General features: G+C 38.9%; 1 protein-coding gene across 9 annotated transcripts in view; it reads left to right on the top strand.

The window, feature by feature from the left end:
• Positions 1-17,096, top strand: part of LOC126262390 (hemicentin-1) — a 1,144,740-nt gene that overhangs the window by 1,103,561 nt on the left and 24,083 nt on the right. The gene's annotated exons all lie outside the window — the stretch shown is intronic.

Genomic DNA, 17,096 nt, shown 5'->3' with positions numbered 1-17,096 from the left:
TCCATCTCTTCCACCATTTAAGAATTTATCAATAGGTATTAACCTTTCAAGTCAATAGTTTCTTTCTCATGCTTAGCATTGTGGTGGTAGCTTACATTGCCAAGTGGTACAGGAATGCAGTGTTTTATTAAGACTGCTCTAGCTTAGGAATTTTTTGTTGAAAATTAGCATAATTTTCAGGAACTGTTAATAATAGGCTTACATTTAAAACATACATCATTACTTAAAATTATCTTTGAAGCCATCTTTAAAATAAACTGATACATGACAACCTCTTCCTGTGAGTTTCCAGCAGTTTTGTTGTGAGACACCGCCTGAAATTTATACGTGCATCTTCCTTGGTCTTTGCAGTGGATTGATAAACAATAAATTAACTATGCACTGAAATATTCAGTGGCCCTCTAAATATTTTCACATACCAGTTTAACACCTTTTTTCTGTCTATGAGGACAGATTTCTTCCAACTTGCTCTCTTCCCAACAAGCAGCTTAATGAAGCATCAGCACAGGTTACTCTACACTTAATTGTAGTGTTGCCCATCATCAACACATGGCAGACCAATACAACATTACCTCTGAGATTTCAACTGTTGAATACGTTGTCAGGATACCACCAGTGCAAACTGATATGGCACATGAATAGGTACTTATGTTCCTGGATGTCCATTTATGGTATTATTTTCAGAACTCATTTCATGGTTTCAGAAAGTACAGGCCATATTTTGTTCTTTACAGCCATATGTAGATAAAATTTTTATTACCATTGTTTTCATTCTCATTTACTTGAGTGTTTCACAATGTCCATATGCCTCACAGGGACTCATTTCAGGGATTACATGACTTACCTGCAGTATATTACTGCAGTGTTCTCAGTGTTTGTCACTCAGTGGTACACAGGTTTTGCAATTTATATCTGTTAAGAGGAGAATGCACTTGAGAAAACAGTAAAATTGCAAGGAGACAGTATGATCGTCCAGAGCTTACCTTCAGGAGACATAATTCCTGTACTGTCAGTAGACATAAGCTATGTTGTCCTTAACCAAGTGGCATCATTTGGATGCCCCAGCCATTGTTAGTGTCTATACCTTGGAGCAATGAGTTCTCGTTCAAGTAAATCTTCATGAGACTGAGTGCATCCTTTCCCAGGACTCTCGCCTAGAAAATTCTTGGCTGTACTGGGAACCAGACACATTGATTGCTCAGCTACAGAGGCAGACATACGTACATATGAAAGTAGAAAAAATGTATTCCCCTCTTTGGAAACTGCAAGTTCCTTCCGCCAAGAGGAAAGAGGCATACATTTGGGAAGGAGTGGCAGGTCACTCTGATCCCAGGTTGAGAGGGACCCAACAATTACAGGGACAATGGGAAATCAAGATGAAAAAAGGGCAGTTAAAGTGTAGGAGGTCAAATATAGTACCTTGGTAAGTTCAATGCCAATGTCAGTCCAAAGATGATAGAAGCACGGACTAGGAAATAAAGATGGAGTGACAGAAAGAGAAATGAGAAAATATTGAGTAGTGCAATTCAGATCTAAGAAGAAAGCAGAAAAAGGACTGGGAAAAAAAAACAAAAAAAGTGAAATACAAGGAATAAGATGGAAATAAAAAGTTTAAGCAAAGAACCAAAAGAATGAAAAGAGAAAAAAGAAAAAGGAGGAAGCAGGAAATAATAAGGAAGACAGTAAAAAGTTGAATAAATAAGGGAATAATATCAAATAAAAAGTGTATTAGTGAATGAAAATATGTTATTGGATCAGGATGGGAGGAGGGGTTGTGTGTCAACTGAGCTCAAACTCATGAGGGTGGTGGAGTAAAAGTTTATGTTAGAATGTAAGTTCAAATCTCTGAAGTTAAGGAAAAGTAGTGCTGGGTGGTACGATCCAAGTGCCCCATGTGCGTAACAGACCATGTCCCTTTAGTCATGTTCAGCATTTGGGTACTGGATTCCTAAGGTGGACTGTTGTTCTTATTTCTCATGTACTCAACAATGGAAATTCCCAGAAGGAGCAATACAGAAAATAAGGGAAAGGCAACTCTTTGCTTATAGCAGATGATGCATGGAGCACAGTAACACACAACAGAAAACAGCATTCGCACTGGCTTCCGAGTACTAGCTCTTTTTCCAGCTGTAGTACACACGTCCATAGCCATGTCAAGATAAGTTATTGATACTATATTACTGAAAGCAGTTACCTGAACTGATGGAGGTGAAGAGAAGCTAGGAAAGTACATAAGGAGTTGGTAGTGGGAAAGAGGCAGGTGTTTGGACAGATGACATCACAGTCCCACAACCAGATGAAAAAAGTACAGGGGGAACAAAAAGAGGTGAGGAAGGAGGAGAAGGGGGCAAACTGAGGGAGAGGGGAAAAGGACAGGAAGGTGAAGATATAGAGGGAGGGAGAAGGGAGAGGGATTTTAAATGGGGAAGAGACAGGGATAGATAGATTGCCCCCAGAAGAAGGGGGAGGAGGAGAGTGGTAGGAGAAGGCAGTGCATCATCTGGTTCGAGACGGAGTGATAGAGAGAAGGGAAAAGGCAAGGTGAGGTAGTGGGGAGAGGGTAGTGGAGGTTTAGGCCAGGGGGATTGCAAACACACAGGATTTGTTGCAGAGGCAATTCTTGTGTGTGTAGTTCAGAGAATCTTATGCAGAAAGGGAGACTCCAAATGGCCCTCAGGGTGAAACATCAGTTGAAGTCACTTGTGTTGTGGTGTGCCTCACATTTGGTGACTAGATGGTCAAGTTGTCAGTTTGCCACAGTTTGTTGGTGGCAATTCATGGTAGTGAACGGTTGATTACTTGTCATGCCCACATAGAATGGTGTACAGTAAATGCAGTATAGCTGATATATAACATGGCTACTTTCACATGTGGCCCTTCTTCCTCTTATTAGGTATGAAATACCTGTGACTGGACTGTGGTAGGAAATGGTGGATAGGTGTATGCAAAGACCTTGCATCTGGGCCACAAGAGGGAACAATCCATCGGGTGCAAGATACTGACTAGGATTGGACTAGAATGGACAAGGTTTTGTGGGTAAGAGAACACCACTTAGGGGGATGTTGGTAGGATAGGCTACCCCTCATCTCAGGGTACAATGTGAGGTAGTCGAAGTCCTGGTGGTGGATGTAGTTGAGCTTTTCAAGGCCAGGGTGCTACAGGCTGATCAGAGGAGTGCTGATCAGTGGCCGGTTAACAGGTTTACTGTTGTCAGAGGAGCAGATGGCATGGGAGACTTGTTTATGGATGAGCTAAATAGGATATTGTCTGTCAGTAAAAGCTCTGGTAAGGTTATCGGTATATTTCGACAACTCCTGCTTTCCAGTACAGATGCAGCAGCCACAGATAGTGGGGTTGTAAGGAAGAGACTTTTTGACCTGGAACTGCTGACAGTGGTCAAAGTAGAGACACTGTTGATGATAGGTGCACTTGATGTGGACAGATGTATTTATGGAGACATGTGAGAGGTGGAAATCAACTTCTAGAATGGTAGCTTGATGATTTGAGAAGGATCAGGTGAGGTGGATTTGGGAATAGGTGATGTGGTTCTAGAGGAAAAATGAAAGATTTTGCTTGCCATGATTTGAGATCATGAAAATGTCATTAGTGAATCTGAATGAGGTAAGAGATTTTAGTTGTTGGCTGAATTCCTCCAAGGCCCATAAATAAGTTGGCATGGGATGGTGCAGCATGAGTACCCATGGCAGTGCTGCAGATTTGTTTGTAGATTTGGCCTTTGAAAGTGAAGTAATTATCAGCCAGGATGTGGTTGACCAGGAGGGTTAGGAAAGAGAAGATGGGTTTGGTATCATAATGACACTGGGAAAACTAATGTTCCATTGCTGCAACGTCCTAGGCATGGAGAATGTTATACAATAAGGACATCACATCCAATGTGACCAGCTAGGAGTATGGTGGTAATGGGACAGGAATTGTTGAGAGGCAGTGAAGGAAGTGAGCAATGTCTTGAATGTAGGATGTGAGGCTACAGACATTAATTTGCAGGTTTTAGGCAACCATTAGGGAGACCTGTGGGGCTGAGTTTGTGAAGTAGGTAAAAGGTAGGAGTAAGTGGGGTTGCTGCTGTGTGGAGGGAGATGGATTCTGGTGTCAAATTTTGGAATGGACATAAGGCCGTGAGAAGCTGCTTGCGGCCATGCTGGACTTCTGGTATGGACTCGTGGTTGTAAGGTTTGTATGCTGCATCTGCTGTAGAAAGCAGGAGTTGTCAAAATATGTCATTAAACTTACCAGAACCTTTATTAGCAAACAGTATCCTATCCAGCTCATCCATAAACGAGACTCCCATGCCATCTGCTCCTCTGAAAACAATAAATGTGTTAACCAGACACCAACCAGCAATCTTCTGATCACCTAGTATCACACTGAAAAACTCAATTATACTGCCAACAAGGCTTCATTTACCCAAAGTTGTGCCCACTATCAATCACCCTGGCCTAAACATCCATTAACCTGTTCCCAGTGCCTCACCTCACCATTCCCTTTCTCTCTCTGTCCGTACCACTCCTTCTCTGTGCACATCATGCACTGCCTTCTCTCACCACTCTTCTCCCCCCCCCCCCCCCCTTATGCAGGCATTCTCCCTCCACCCCTCTCTCCCTCTTCCTATCTCCCTCTCCATCTGCCTGGTAGCTGTAGTTCTGAGAGGATGAAGAGACTGTGCAGGAGATTTGTTTGAGGACAAGTTGTGTGGAGTAGTTGCTGGAGAGGGAAGCCTGGTAGAGGTCATTGGTATATTGTTGAGGAAATGAGTGTTGGAAAAGATCCATTAGCTATGGATGCCTAGGCTACAGTGGGGGGATATGGTGTGTGGAAGAGGTGGCAGATGTCAAAATTGAGGTATTGAGGTATTGTTACTTACTGGTTGGTATTATATGGGCAGAGTTTCGAATATAAGCTTATTGGGGTGCTTCTGAGTTTGTAAGAAATTATAGCTGTAGTTGTGAGAGGATTAGATGAAGAGACTGTGGAGGAGATTTGATTGTAGACAAAATGTGTGGAGTAGTTGCTGGAGAGGAAAGCATGGTAGAGGTCATTGGTATAGTTATTGAGGAACTAAGTGTTGGAGCAGATCCATTTGCCATGGATGCCTAGGCTACAGTGAGAGAAACGGAGGTCAGTGTGAATGTAGCTTGTCTTAGATTTGGAAAAGGACCAGATGAATTTGAGTTGGGTTAAGAAGGTATGCTGTTACAGGAACTATAAATTTTTTTCATTCCCATGATTACAGTCTATAAAAATTATTGATAAATCCCAGATAAGATTTGGAGGGAGAGTGAGGGAGCTGCTTCTGGATGTTGTCGAATGACTCTCTCTTCCATTTAACCCATGAAAATTTTGCTGTAAGACAGAGCCATGCCATCTTGACCCCAAAAGTAACATCACTACATTCCTGGACTTAACTTCCAATAAAAGCAGGCTCACCCCTCCCACACCCTATTTCTATTACTCTATACATTACATTTCTAATTTCTGTTCCTCTTAATCCATCTTTACTTCTCTGTATGCTCCTATTATTATCATCTGTGTACTGTAAGTGGCACAGGACTCACCACTGCACTGTCTTTGATCTTCTGCTCTCTGGTTTCTCCCAGTTCCTCTTTGTCACTACAATTAATAGTGTCCAGAGGTATTTGGCTATTCTAATGGAGATAAAAATTTTTGCCATAGTTGAACACATTACCCACTAGTATAGCTCATACATTATATCAGGGCAGTTGGACATGAACATAAACAAATGAGGACTATGGCCGGTAGAGGGGAAAAGACAGTGAGAGGGCAAGCCCTGCCTCTCTCCTTCACAGGGCACCCAGCCTACACTGGTGTTTTGCACTTTGGTAAAAACAGATCCAAAGCATGGTGATACAGACCACTGAAACATGCTGTAAAATGGAAGCTTGAGCTGTCATACTAATTGACACATTCAGTGAAGATATCTAGTGCTTCAGAGTGAATACCAGTTATCAGGAATGATATGAAACTATAGGTAAACTGAATGTTTTGTAGAAGAGCAATGTAATTAAATACATATAACATTTAAAACGTGTTCTACGACATGAAAAAGTTCACAATTTGTATGAAAGTCTGATTCATGAACAGTGACAGTCCATGCAGGTCGAGGCACAGATGGGGGTTGCAGTATTGCTGGTTCCAAATGATAGTTTCAGGATTCATATAGCGGGGCTCTGCATTTGAAGAAAGTGTGTATCCTGTAATTTATGTCTCTCATAATTATTATTATGTAGAATTTATTGCTTACCACCATTACCGATCACATCAACTTGCAATATATAGAATAAAAATTCACTAAATAAATTGCTAATGCTTGCAATGGCTACAGCATTCACAACAGAGTGCTTAGAACACTACTGAACACTTAGTGGCTGTTGGAGAATGTGTGGCATCAGGTGTGCGCAATGATTCTAAACTCAATTGCTGTTGTCCATGACTCCAATTGTAGTCACTTTCATGGTCACTCTGGCTGTGTTGTTATGTGAAGATTTATTTTCTGTTGTGTCCATGTGAGTGAACTCTCAAGTTCTGCTTTGTATGAGATCACTCATCACTAGAGCCACTAGTACATATTATCATGTGGTCAGTTGCTGTTTCCATGACACCATCCCATCTGCTGTAATCAAGCTCCAACTCTTGAATTTTTCTGCTATACTTTTCCCAAACATTTGCAGTAACAGAATTAAAGGCATCTTTGTGAGTTTCTTGAGATTTGCATCAGAAGTGCCACCAGAGATGTTGTGTTCCTTTATGTAAAGTTTAATTTTTGTCCATGCAAGTTCAGTTGTGTTCAGGTTACAGTATTATCGTGGCAGGCAAACCACAGTGTGGCTTACTCTTGTTGCTAGTCAACTGACTATGTAAGTCTTTCTTTAAAGTCAATACTGCCATTAGACTGTTTTTTTTTTTTTTTTTTTTTTGGCAGTACTGACTTTAAAGAAATATATTATGACTGTGGCCCCACATTATGAAAAAATTATTAAATTCAAGTCTTTGTTGTTGTTGTGGTCTTCAGTCCAGAGACTGATTGGATACAGCTCTCCATGCTACCCTATCCTGTGCAAGCTTCTTCATCTCTGAATAACTGCTGAAACCTACATCATTCAGAATTGGCTTAGTGTATTCATCTCTTGGTCTCCCTCTATGATTTTTACCCTCCGCACTTCCCTCCAGTTCTAAATTGGTGATCCCTTGATGACTCAGAATGTGTCCTACTGATCGATCCCTTCTTCTAGTCAAGGTGCACCACAGATTCCTCTTCTCCCCAATTCTATTCAGTACCTCCTCTTTAGTCACGTGATCCACCCTCCTGATCTTCAGCATTCTTCTGTAGCACCACATTTTGCAAGCTTCTATTCTCTTCTTGTATAAACTATTTATCATCCATGTTTCACATCCATACATGTCTACACTCCATACAGATATTTTCAGAAAAGATTTCCTAACATTTAAATTTATACTCAATGTTAACAAATTTCTCTTCTTCAGAAACGCTTTCCTTGCTATTTCCAGTCTACATTTTATATCCTCTCTACTTTGACCATCATCAGTTATTTTGCTCCCCAAATAGCAAAACTCATCTACTACTTTAAGTGTCTCATTTCCTAATCTAATTCCTTCATCATCACTTGATTTAATTTGACTACATTCAATTATCCTTGTTTTGCTCTTGTTGATGTTTATCTTATAAAGACACTGTCCATCCCGTTCAACTGCTCTTCCAATTCCTGTGCTGTCTGACAGAATTACAATGTCATAAGTAAACCTCAAAGTTTTTATTTCTTCTCCATCAATTTTAATTCCTACTCCAAACTTTTCTTTTGTTTCCTTTACTGCTTGCTCAATATACGAATTGAATAATTGTGGGGATAGGCAATAATCCTGTCTCACTCCCTTCTCAGCCACTGCTTCCCTTTCATGCCCCTGGACTCTTACAACTGCCATCTGTTTTTTGTACAAATTGTAAACAGCCTTTCGCTCCCTGTATTTTACCCCTGTTACTTTCTGAATTTGAAAGAGAGTATTCCAGTCAACAATGTCAAAAGCTTTCTCTAAGTCTACAAATGCTAGAAATGTAGGTTTGCCTTTCCTTAACCTATCTTCTAAGATAAGTCATAGGGTCAGTATTGCCTCATGTGTTCCAACATTTCTGTGGAATCCAAACTGATCAGAATTATATATACTTCTTGAAGTCTGAGGGTGTTTCACCTGTCTCATACATTCTGCTCACCAAATGGTAGAGTCATGGCTGGCTCTCCCGAGGCTATCAGTAGTTCTAGCGGAATGTTGTCTACTCCTGGGGCCTTGTTTTGACTTAGGTCTTTCAATGCTCCGTCAAATTCTTCATGCAGTCCCATATCTCCCATTTCATCTTCATCTACATCCTCTTCAATTTCCATAATATTGCCCTCAAGTGCTCACCCTTATTTAGACCCTCTTTACATTAGGTTTATTTGCTCATACTAGAGCATACAGCTCAGCCTTTGTCATACTATCATTGCATTCTACCCTCCTTTTTCACGGGCAGTGTATTATCTGAAATGTTGGGTAATATGATGTCACATTGTTCTTGACTATGACAAAATTGAGTGGAAGATTTGAGAGCACCATCTTCAAAAACTACTTCTCGAAATTCTCAGAGTTTATTTGCCCATTTAATCTCCTTGCATCGATTTTCTCCAGAGCTTTAGCTCTGCTTGTCTCACAAATCTGTTTTCTGAGCTCACACTTACCACTATCATTATTCTGCAAGCACTTCCCCACACCCATGGTTTCTGCCAACATTTGCCATGTGCTAGACTGCTGTCAATGCACAACTCATTGAAATAAAAAATGTTTTGTTGAGCTTCCCTAACTTTCTTAATGTGCACAGGGAAATGTGACTCCCAAAGAAGAACCGCACCACATTCTAGCAAAATATTTCTTTTGTTAACAAATCCTGCTGTCTATAGTAGACTTTTTAAACAGGTGCTGCCCCACCTCCAGTTTATTTTCTCAAGCTACACTAAGTACTTTTGTCGCAGAAGGAACTATTTCTTTTCCTGTATATAACATCTTGATGGTATTCTCTATTACTAATTTACTGAAGTTGTTGACTTCTTCTTCAGTATCACTGCATTCTCTTCCTAAGAGAAAAGAAAATATAAATAAGGCTTTCTGACAAAATCCCTCTTCCAAAATAGAAAACACACACACTGTCACAAAAGCACACATGGCCAGTGTCTCCAGGCATTAGGGCCTGTCTCCGACCCCCAGTGCCCAGAGACTGAAGACGTGTGTGTGTGTGTGTGTGTGTGTGTGTGTGTGTGTGTGTTGTACTTGTGTGAATGGGTGTGTGTTTTTTATTTTGGAAGAAGGACTTGTACAATAGAAATTATGACTAAAATTAACATTTTCTTCACAGGAATCCCAGGTTATTCACCTGGATGAGTTCTGGCAAACTTTTTAATCCTGTCTAGGGTTCATACACTGTGCCTATGAGAGAGCAATACAAAGCAGAGAAGAAGATACACGAGGTATTTGGTAACGATTGGCAGTGCCGTAAAAACAGTGGGACAGGCCTGACCTCTATCAGGAACTTTAGTGATTGTAGATCAAAATATCTTCCCACCCTCACATTAAACTGTCATGATATAGTGTGTGATCTGTGGCAAATAGATTACTAGCCTGCTGTAGTAAATATGCAAACTATAATTTTAAATGTGGAATTCAAGGGTGATCAAATTATGCATTCATAATCTTGAAATTCACAAATGAGATGCATAATGTTGAAGGAAAGTGAAGTTTTTAGGGCTATTCTACTGGATGATACTACGAATTGCATCCATTGCTGAGATTGTTTCCTGTTCATATGATATTGTTCGCTCTTATAGGTACTGTAATTTAATAATTCACACTGCTGTTCTCCTCCCTTATTTGCAACCAAATATAACTAATAAGATTGTAAATTCTTCACATTTTTTTTATAAAAGTACGTGTAGAGTCTTCTGACATCCGTTCAAGATTGTAATAGGTAGTGGTAGTTTACATGAAAACTAATTGAAGAAAATTAATATCATTATAAAATAATAGAGGGAAACATTCCACGTGGGAAAAATATATGTAAAAACAAAGATGATGTGACTTACCAAACGAAAGCGCTGGCAGGTCGATAGACACACAAACAAACACAAACACACACACACAAAATTCAAGCTTTCGCAACAAACTGTTGCCTCATCAGGAAAGAGGGGAAGGAGAGGGAAAGACGTAAGGGAGAGGGTAAGGAGTCATTCCAATCCTTTCGTCTTTCCCTCTCCTTCCCCTCTTTCCTGATGAGGCAACAGTTTGTTGCGAAAGCTTGAATTTTGTGTGTGTGTTTGTGTTTGTTTGTGTGTCTATCGACCTGCCAGCGCTTTCGTTCGGTAAGTCACATCATCTTTGTTTTTACATATATCATTATAAAATAATATTGTTATGAGAAGGAAAAGGCTTCCCAACTCAAGAGTCAACAAGGCAGGTGCTATTAGGAGATGAGGAGGAGACCATGTGATAGTAAAACAACACTAAAGGATTTCCCACATTCTTTGTGCTAGATCTTCAGGTTCGAGAGGTGATTCAGAATGAATATTGATAAATTAGTCAGAAGTGTGATGATGTCTTACTGACCATTTTGGGATGGAGAATATAGGCTACATGATGTTTCATGATAACATTGCATAGATTCCATTATTCAAAGACTTACTGCCCAAGTATTCTGTTGTAAAAGAAAGAGCATTATTGTGGTGATCCCTAGGTATTGTGGTGAAATGATTGTCATCCTCCTCCAAGCACTTCTTTGAACAAAGTTTTTACTTAATCTTCAGCAATACATTTCATTGGGATAGAGGATAATCTTACTCAATAGAGTTGGATGAGGAGTTATCAAAGATATTTAAATGAAACATGCAGAATAGCTTCTGACAAATTGTGAGGTATATAGCATATGAAATAGCTCACTTATATTTCTTAGCTCTCTCAAGAACCGTTAATATTATAGTAATGGAACCTGTACGATAAGAACAACCAATAACTGAGAACAGGCAGCCACTCACCTTATGTGTAGCTCATATAATACTAGATATAGAAAGCTGTTTGAAACCTGAAATTAATAGCAGTGAGATTTTGAGGGGAAATTTGAGAGTATATCAAAAGGATAGGCTAATGGGAAATCGAGGTGGTGTAATTGTCTCAGTAGATGAGAAACTCAAATCCCCCAAGATAGAAATTGAAACTGCATGTGAGATTGCTTGGACAACACTCAGTATCATGGGTGAGCATAAAATTATAATTGGATCCTTCTTTCACCTACCAGACTCATCTCCTGATGAAACTGAAAACTTTAGAGAAATCACTTGTATGCAAGCTCCCGCTCATGTTGTAATCATCCAAAAATTTATTTGGAAAATTCAATTTTGTTAGTGGTGGGCATGATAAAACATCCTGTGAGATATTACTAAATGCCTTCTCTGAAAACTACCTAGAACAGATATTTAGAAGCCCCACTCATGATGAAAATATTTTGGACCTAATGACAACAAATAGACCAGACCTCTTTGAGGATATCCACATCGAAACTGGTATCAGTGACCACAACGCGGTTGTGACAACAATGATTACCAAAGTTATAGAAAGCTGTTTGAAACCTGAAATTAATAGCAGTGAGATTTTGAGGGGAAATTTGAGAGTACATCAAAAGGATAGGCTAATGGGAAATCGAGGTGGTGTAATTGTCTCAGTAGATGAGAAACTCAAATCCCCCAAGATAGAAATTGAAACTGCATGTGAGATTGCTTGGACAACACTCAGTATCATGGGTGAGCATAAAATTATAATTGGATCCTTCTTTCACCTACCAGACTCATCTCCTGATGAAACTGAAAACTTTAGAGAAATCACTTGTATGCAAGCTCCCGCTCATGTTGTAATCATCCAAAAATTTATTTGGAAAATTCAATTTTGTTAGTGGTGGGCATGATAAAACATCCTGTGAGATATTACTAAATGCCTTCTCTGAAAACTACCTAGAACAGATATTTAGAAGCCCCACTCATGATGAAAATATTTTGGACCTAATGACAACAAATAGACCAGACCTCTTTGAGGATATCCACATCGAAACTGGTATCAGTGACCACAACGCGGTTGTGACAACAATGATTACCAAAGTACAAAAAACAACTAAAACAAGCATAAATATGTATATGTTTAGTAAGCTAGATAAAAAAATCAGTAATGTCATACCTCAATGAGGAACTTGAAACTTTAAGCACAGGGCAGGAGCATGTAGGGGAACTATGGCTTAGGTTTAAAAGAATCATTAGGCATGCACTGGATAGTTATGTACTCAGTAGAACAGTTCATAATGGGAGGCACACTTCGGGGTAAACAGTCACTGTGAAAAGACTTCTACAGAAACAAAGACCACTGCATAATATATGTAAAACAAAGTGTTGGGCTATAGATAGAGAGCTGCTGAATGAAACATGTTTGACTCTCAAGAGAGCAATGTGTGATGCCTTCAATGATGGCTACTGTAGTAGAATATTGTCAGAAGATATTTCACAAAGTCCAAAGAAATTCCGGTCATATGTGAAGGCTTTTAGTCGCACCAAAGCTAGAGTCCAGTCTGTAGCAAATGAGAAAGGAAATGAAAGTGATAGTAGCAAAGCAAAAGCTGAAATGCTTAACTCCATTTTCAAATGTTCCTTTACAAAGGAAACCTAGGAGAACTGGCCCAATTTAACCCTCATACCACTGAAAAGATGAATGAAATAAGTATTATTGTCAGTGGTGTTGAGAAACAGCTGAAATTGTTAAAATTGAGCAAAGCTCTAGGGCCTGATGGAATCCCTATCAGATTCTACACTGCATTTACAGCTGAGTTATCTCCTGTTCTTACGGTTCTGTATCGTCCATCTACCACTGTGCTGTAAGGACACTGCAGATGACAACCAAAGGGATCCTACTATGAAATGAAATAGCACCCCAGGCTATCACTCCTATGCACAAAAAACTGTGCCTATTTCTTTGGGAAAAGCACACCATCTGTAAGAAGGTAGTAGAAATTATCCACAATGCTGTTGTTGAATATCCCTGACATTGATTTGCTGTAGAATCTTAGAACACGTTCTGAGCTCGAACACAATGAGCTATCTTGAACTGAATGACCTCCTCAATGCCAACCAGCATGGATTTTGAAAATAACAATCATGTGAAACCCAAGTCGCACTTTCCCCACACAACATACTGAAAGCTGTGGATCAAGGCAGTCAGATAAACACAGTATTGATTGATTTCCGAAAAGCATTTGACTCAGTACCACACCTTCCCTTGTTGTTGAAAGTACAGTCATATGGATATCAAGTGAAATTTGTGGCTGGACTTTTTGGAAGGGAGGACACAGCATGTTATGTTGGGTGGATAGTCATCATCAGAAGTAGAAATAGCTTTTGGCGTGCCCCAGGAAGGTGTGTTGGGACCCTTGCTGTTCATGTTGTATATTAATGACCTTGCAGACAATATTAATAATAAAATCAGGCTTTTTGCAAATGATGCATGTATCTATAATGAAATACTGTCTGAAAGGAACAGTGTAAATATTCAGTCAGACCTCAATAAGATTTCAGAGTGGTGCAAAATTGGCAACTTGCTTTATTGGCAGAATACTGGGGAAGTGCAGTCAGTCTACAATGGAGATTGTTTATAAATCACTTGGCTGACCAGTTCTAAAATATTGCTCAACTGTGTTTTGTTTGATCCGTGGGAGAGTGTCACAGAGATAGTGAGCACACTGAATTGGAAGCAGTTGAAGATAGACATAAACTATCCTGAGTAAGTCTATTAAACAATGTTTCAAGAACTGGATTTGAATGATGACTAAACGGATATACTAAAACCTCTATGTATCACTCACGTACAGATCATGAGCATAAGATTAGAACTACTTGTTTTGTAAATAAAGCCACCTTTCCTTGCTTCAACTTCATTCATTTTTCTCAGATGCCTTTTTCTTGTTCTAAGGCGTCTTCAGTGGGATAGTTTACTGTGATTTTCATTTCCTCTCATCTGGTATGGAGGTCACAATACCACTTTATTTTTTAAACATAGCCACAATTTTGCATTCTGAACTTTTTCATACTGTTCATTATGTTTCTCTTTCTTTTTTGTGATGTACTATTATTCTTTTGCCACTAGATATATCTGTTTGTTCGAACACTGTGCTTTTAACAATGTAAATATTTACACTGCTACAGATTAAAAGCACAGTGTTTGAACAAATAGCTATATCGAGTGGCAAAAGAATAATAGTACCCAAAAAAAGGAGAAACATGGTGAACAGTGTGAAAAAGTTCGGAATAAAGAAATTGTGCTTATGTTTCAAAAATAAAGTGGTAGTGTGACCTCCAAACAAGATGAGAGGAAATGCAGATCACAGCAAACTATCTCATTGAAGATGCCTTAGAGCACAAAAAAGGCAGAATGTATCAGGGAAAAATAAATTCAAGTTGCAGCAAGAAAAGGCAGTTTTATTTACAAAACAAGTATTTCTGTGCTTGCTGTTGAAGATGGTTATGCAAACAAACTTGTTAAGATTAGAATAATTACTGCATGCGCAGGGGCATTCAGACAATCATTCTTCCGGCGCTCCGTACATGAATGGAACAGAAAGAAACCCTAGTAACTGTTACAGTGGGATATACTCTCTGCCATGAACTTCACAGTGCTTTGCAGAGTATAGATGTAGATGTAGATATGAATTATGGCCAGTGCACAAACACACCTGAAAGAACAGAAAAATCACAAAACTTTTTCAGCTTTCATTCTCTCTGCAGCCGACATATACCCCCCTCCCCAGTGTGTGTGCATCCAAGCCCGCTCCCCCCCCCCCCCCCCTCCTTGCACCCCCTCACAAACACACGCACTTCCGCCTGGCCAAGGAGATGGGGAATAAATGTGTGTGTGTGGCGTGCGTGCGCGCGCACACCACAAATATGATCAGAGATGAATAAACAAAAGCCATTATTGCTCCTACCTCCACCACCATTGCTGTTATAACTGTCGTTACTGTTATTATGAACTAGAGGAAGATAAAAAGCTCAAAAACTGATGTGATATTCTGATCTTTTGTATACACTATTCAGATCCTCAATGTTTGTTCAAGAGCTACTCTGTGTCTGTTGCCCAGAGTCTTTGCAGTAATGCAATAGGGCATCTCTCTGTCTAGCATCTCATTGATCTTTGTATTGATCCTTATACAGAACTGTATTCTGAAACCTCATTGTCTAATTTGTTATCTAATGGAACATCAGTTTTGAAAGATATGTTTTGGTAATTATGTGTTTGTGGTTTCTCTGTACATCCATCTTCTACTGGATATTGGTACAACAGTTGTTATTGTATCTTATATATGGTAAGGAATCATCACCAGCTATGTATATATACTGGTTTTATTTATAGTGCTCTACTTCTTACGAAAGCTGAGTTGGTACACTGCCTCCATGCACACCAGAGGTGATGGGAAGCTTAGGTTTAGCAGACACCGATGTTTTCAGACCTTCTATGGAGAGTGTAATAATGATTCCCAGTATCAGTATGATCATTAAGAGTCATAAAGGCACTTGAAGATGGTGTATTGTAAAATCAAAACAGTTTGCATGTGAATAAAACTAGTAAATAGGATGTTTGTGGCTTTATTTGCTACCATCTGTTAAACAGAGCTTTTTTCCTGCATATATTCAATTGTACCTTATTGTGGAGATCCTTTTCTTTACATGAATTTGTAAAATATTAGCTAGTAATCATTGTGTAAGTACAACATTGTCACTGAACATGTGCTTCACTTGCTGGAAAATCCTAGAGATGTTTTCACCTGTATAACACATGGCTTATCCATATTCAACAAGATCTCATTGGTAAGTTATTTTAAATTTACTCAAGAAAAATAAGTTTAAATAAAGAAGCCTGGTTGTATCATGGAAGTCTGTGCAGAACTTTGTTCGTGTAACTTTCTTGTCTCTTTTTTTACCATTTCCACCACCTGATAGTCAGTTACCACAATTAATTCAGTTGACAGTAATCTTTGATGACAATGATAGTAAGCTGTTTGGACTCACAGTAAAGTGGTCTTTAGAGCCCAAACATACTCTTTGAGAATGTGCATGCATTCTCTTTCTATCTAAACACTGTACTGTCAAGAAACTATTATGATGAATTAGATGTCTTGTTAGTTACACAATTCTAACTTCTTTGTTTTTGAGCAGTGTCCTTTTTCTATATATGTCTCATAATACTAGTTGTTGAATTTTATTTCTGCTAAGGATGTCTGTGTTGCTATTCCTCCTTATCCACATTTTAGAGGTTCTAACTTTTCTTTTCTTCCTGGATTTCCAGCTGTCCATAATTCCCATTCATAACTTAATATTCTTCAGACAAAAGACTTAGCAATTCTCTTTCTTATTTCTATTTAGTTAGTTTTCTTTATATGTGTCTGTTATTCCTAAATATTTGCTCAACTATTGCTGTCTCATATTTGTTATGCTTCTACTGTCATTAGTTATGGTGTTATCTAAACATCAGAGTCCATTTCCATGGTTCGAGTATGTGTTTCCTATTTCAATTTTTTCCCATCTCCCTTATGGTAACAGATAAAGTGAACTAGGACAACAGCAATTCTTCATTTGTGAAGTGTTGCCAATAATAAATTATTTTGATTATTGATAATGTGTTTTTGATTTCCCAGTGAAGTACATTCATGTCGAGTATTATAAATTGTGAAGAAATAAGTAATTTTATGAGAGAATATAAAAAATTGAGGCTTGAATCAAGTGTGGAGTAATAGGGAAGCATATTTATGTATCCACTAAAAAGAGGCTGCACTTGTCCATGATCCCATTCTTCTTAACTGCTTTACTGTGTTGTATTTAGTGATTATGTGCTTGATTATTAAAGCATTATTTTAAGTTTTTGCATGTCTCACATATGAGAATTGCTTTATCCTGCCCAACACAATGTTATTTTTTGTTTAAGTTTCTCTGCTGATCACT

This window comes from Schistocerca nitens, chromosome 6, assembly GCF_023898315.1.
Source record: "Schistocerca nitens isolate TAMUIC-IGC-003100 chromosome 6, iqSchNite1.1, whole genome shotgun sequence".
Lineage (NCBI taxonomy): Eukaryota > Metazoa > Arthropoda > Insecta > Orthoptera > Acrididae > Schistocerca > Schistocerca nitens.
Note: the sequence above shows the minus strand (reverse complement) of the source record. Positions and strands in the feature narration are given on the sequence as shown.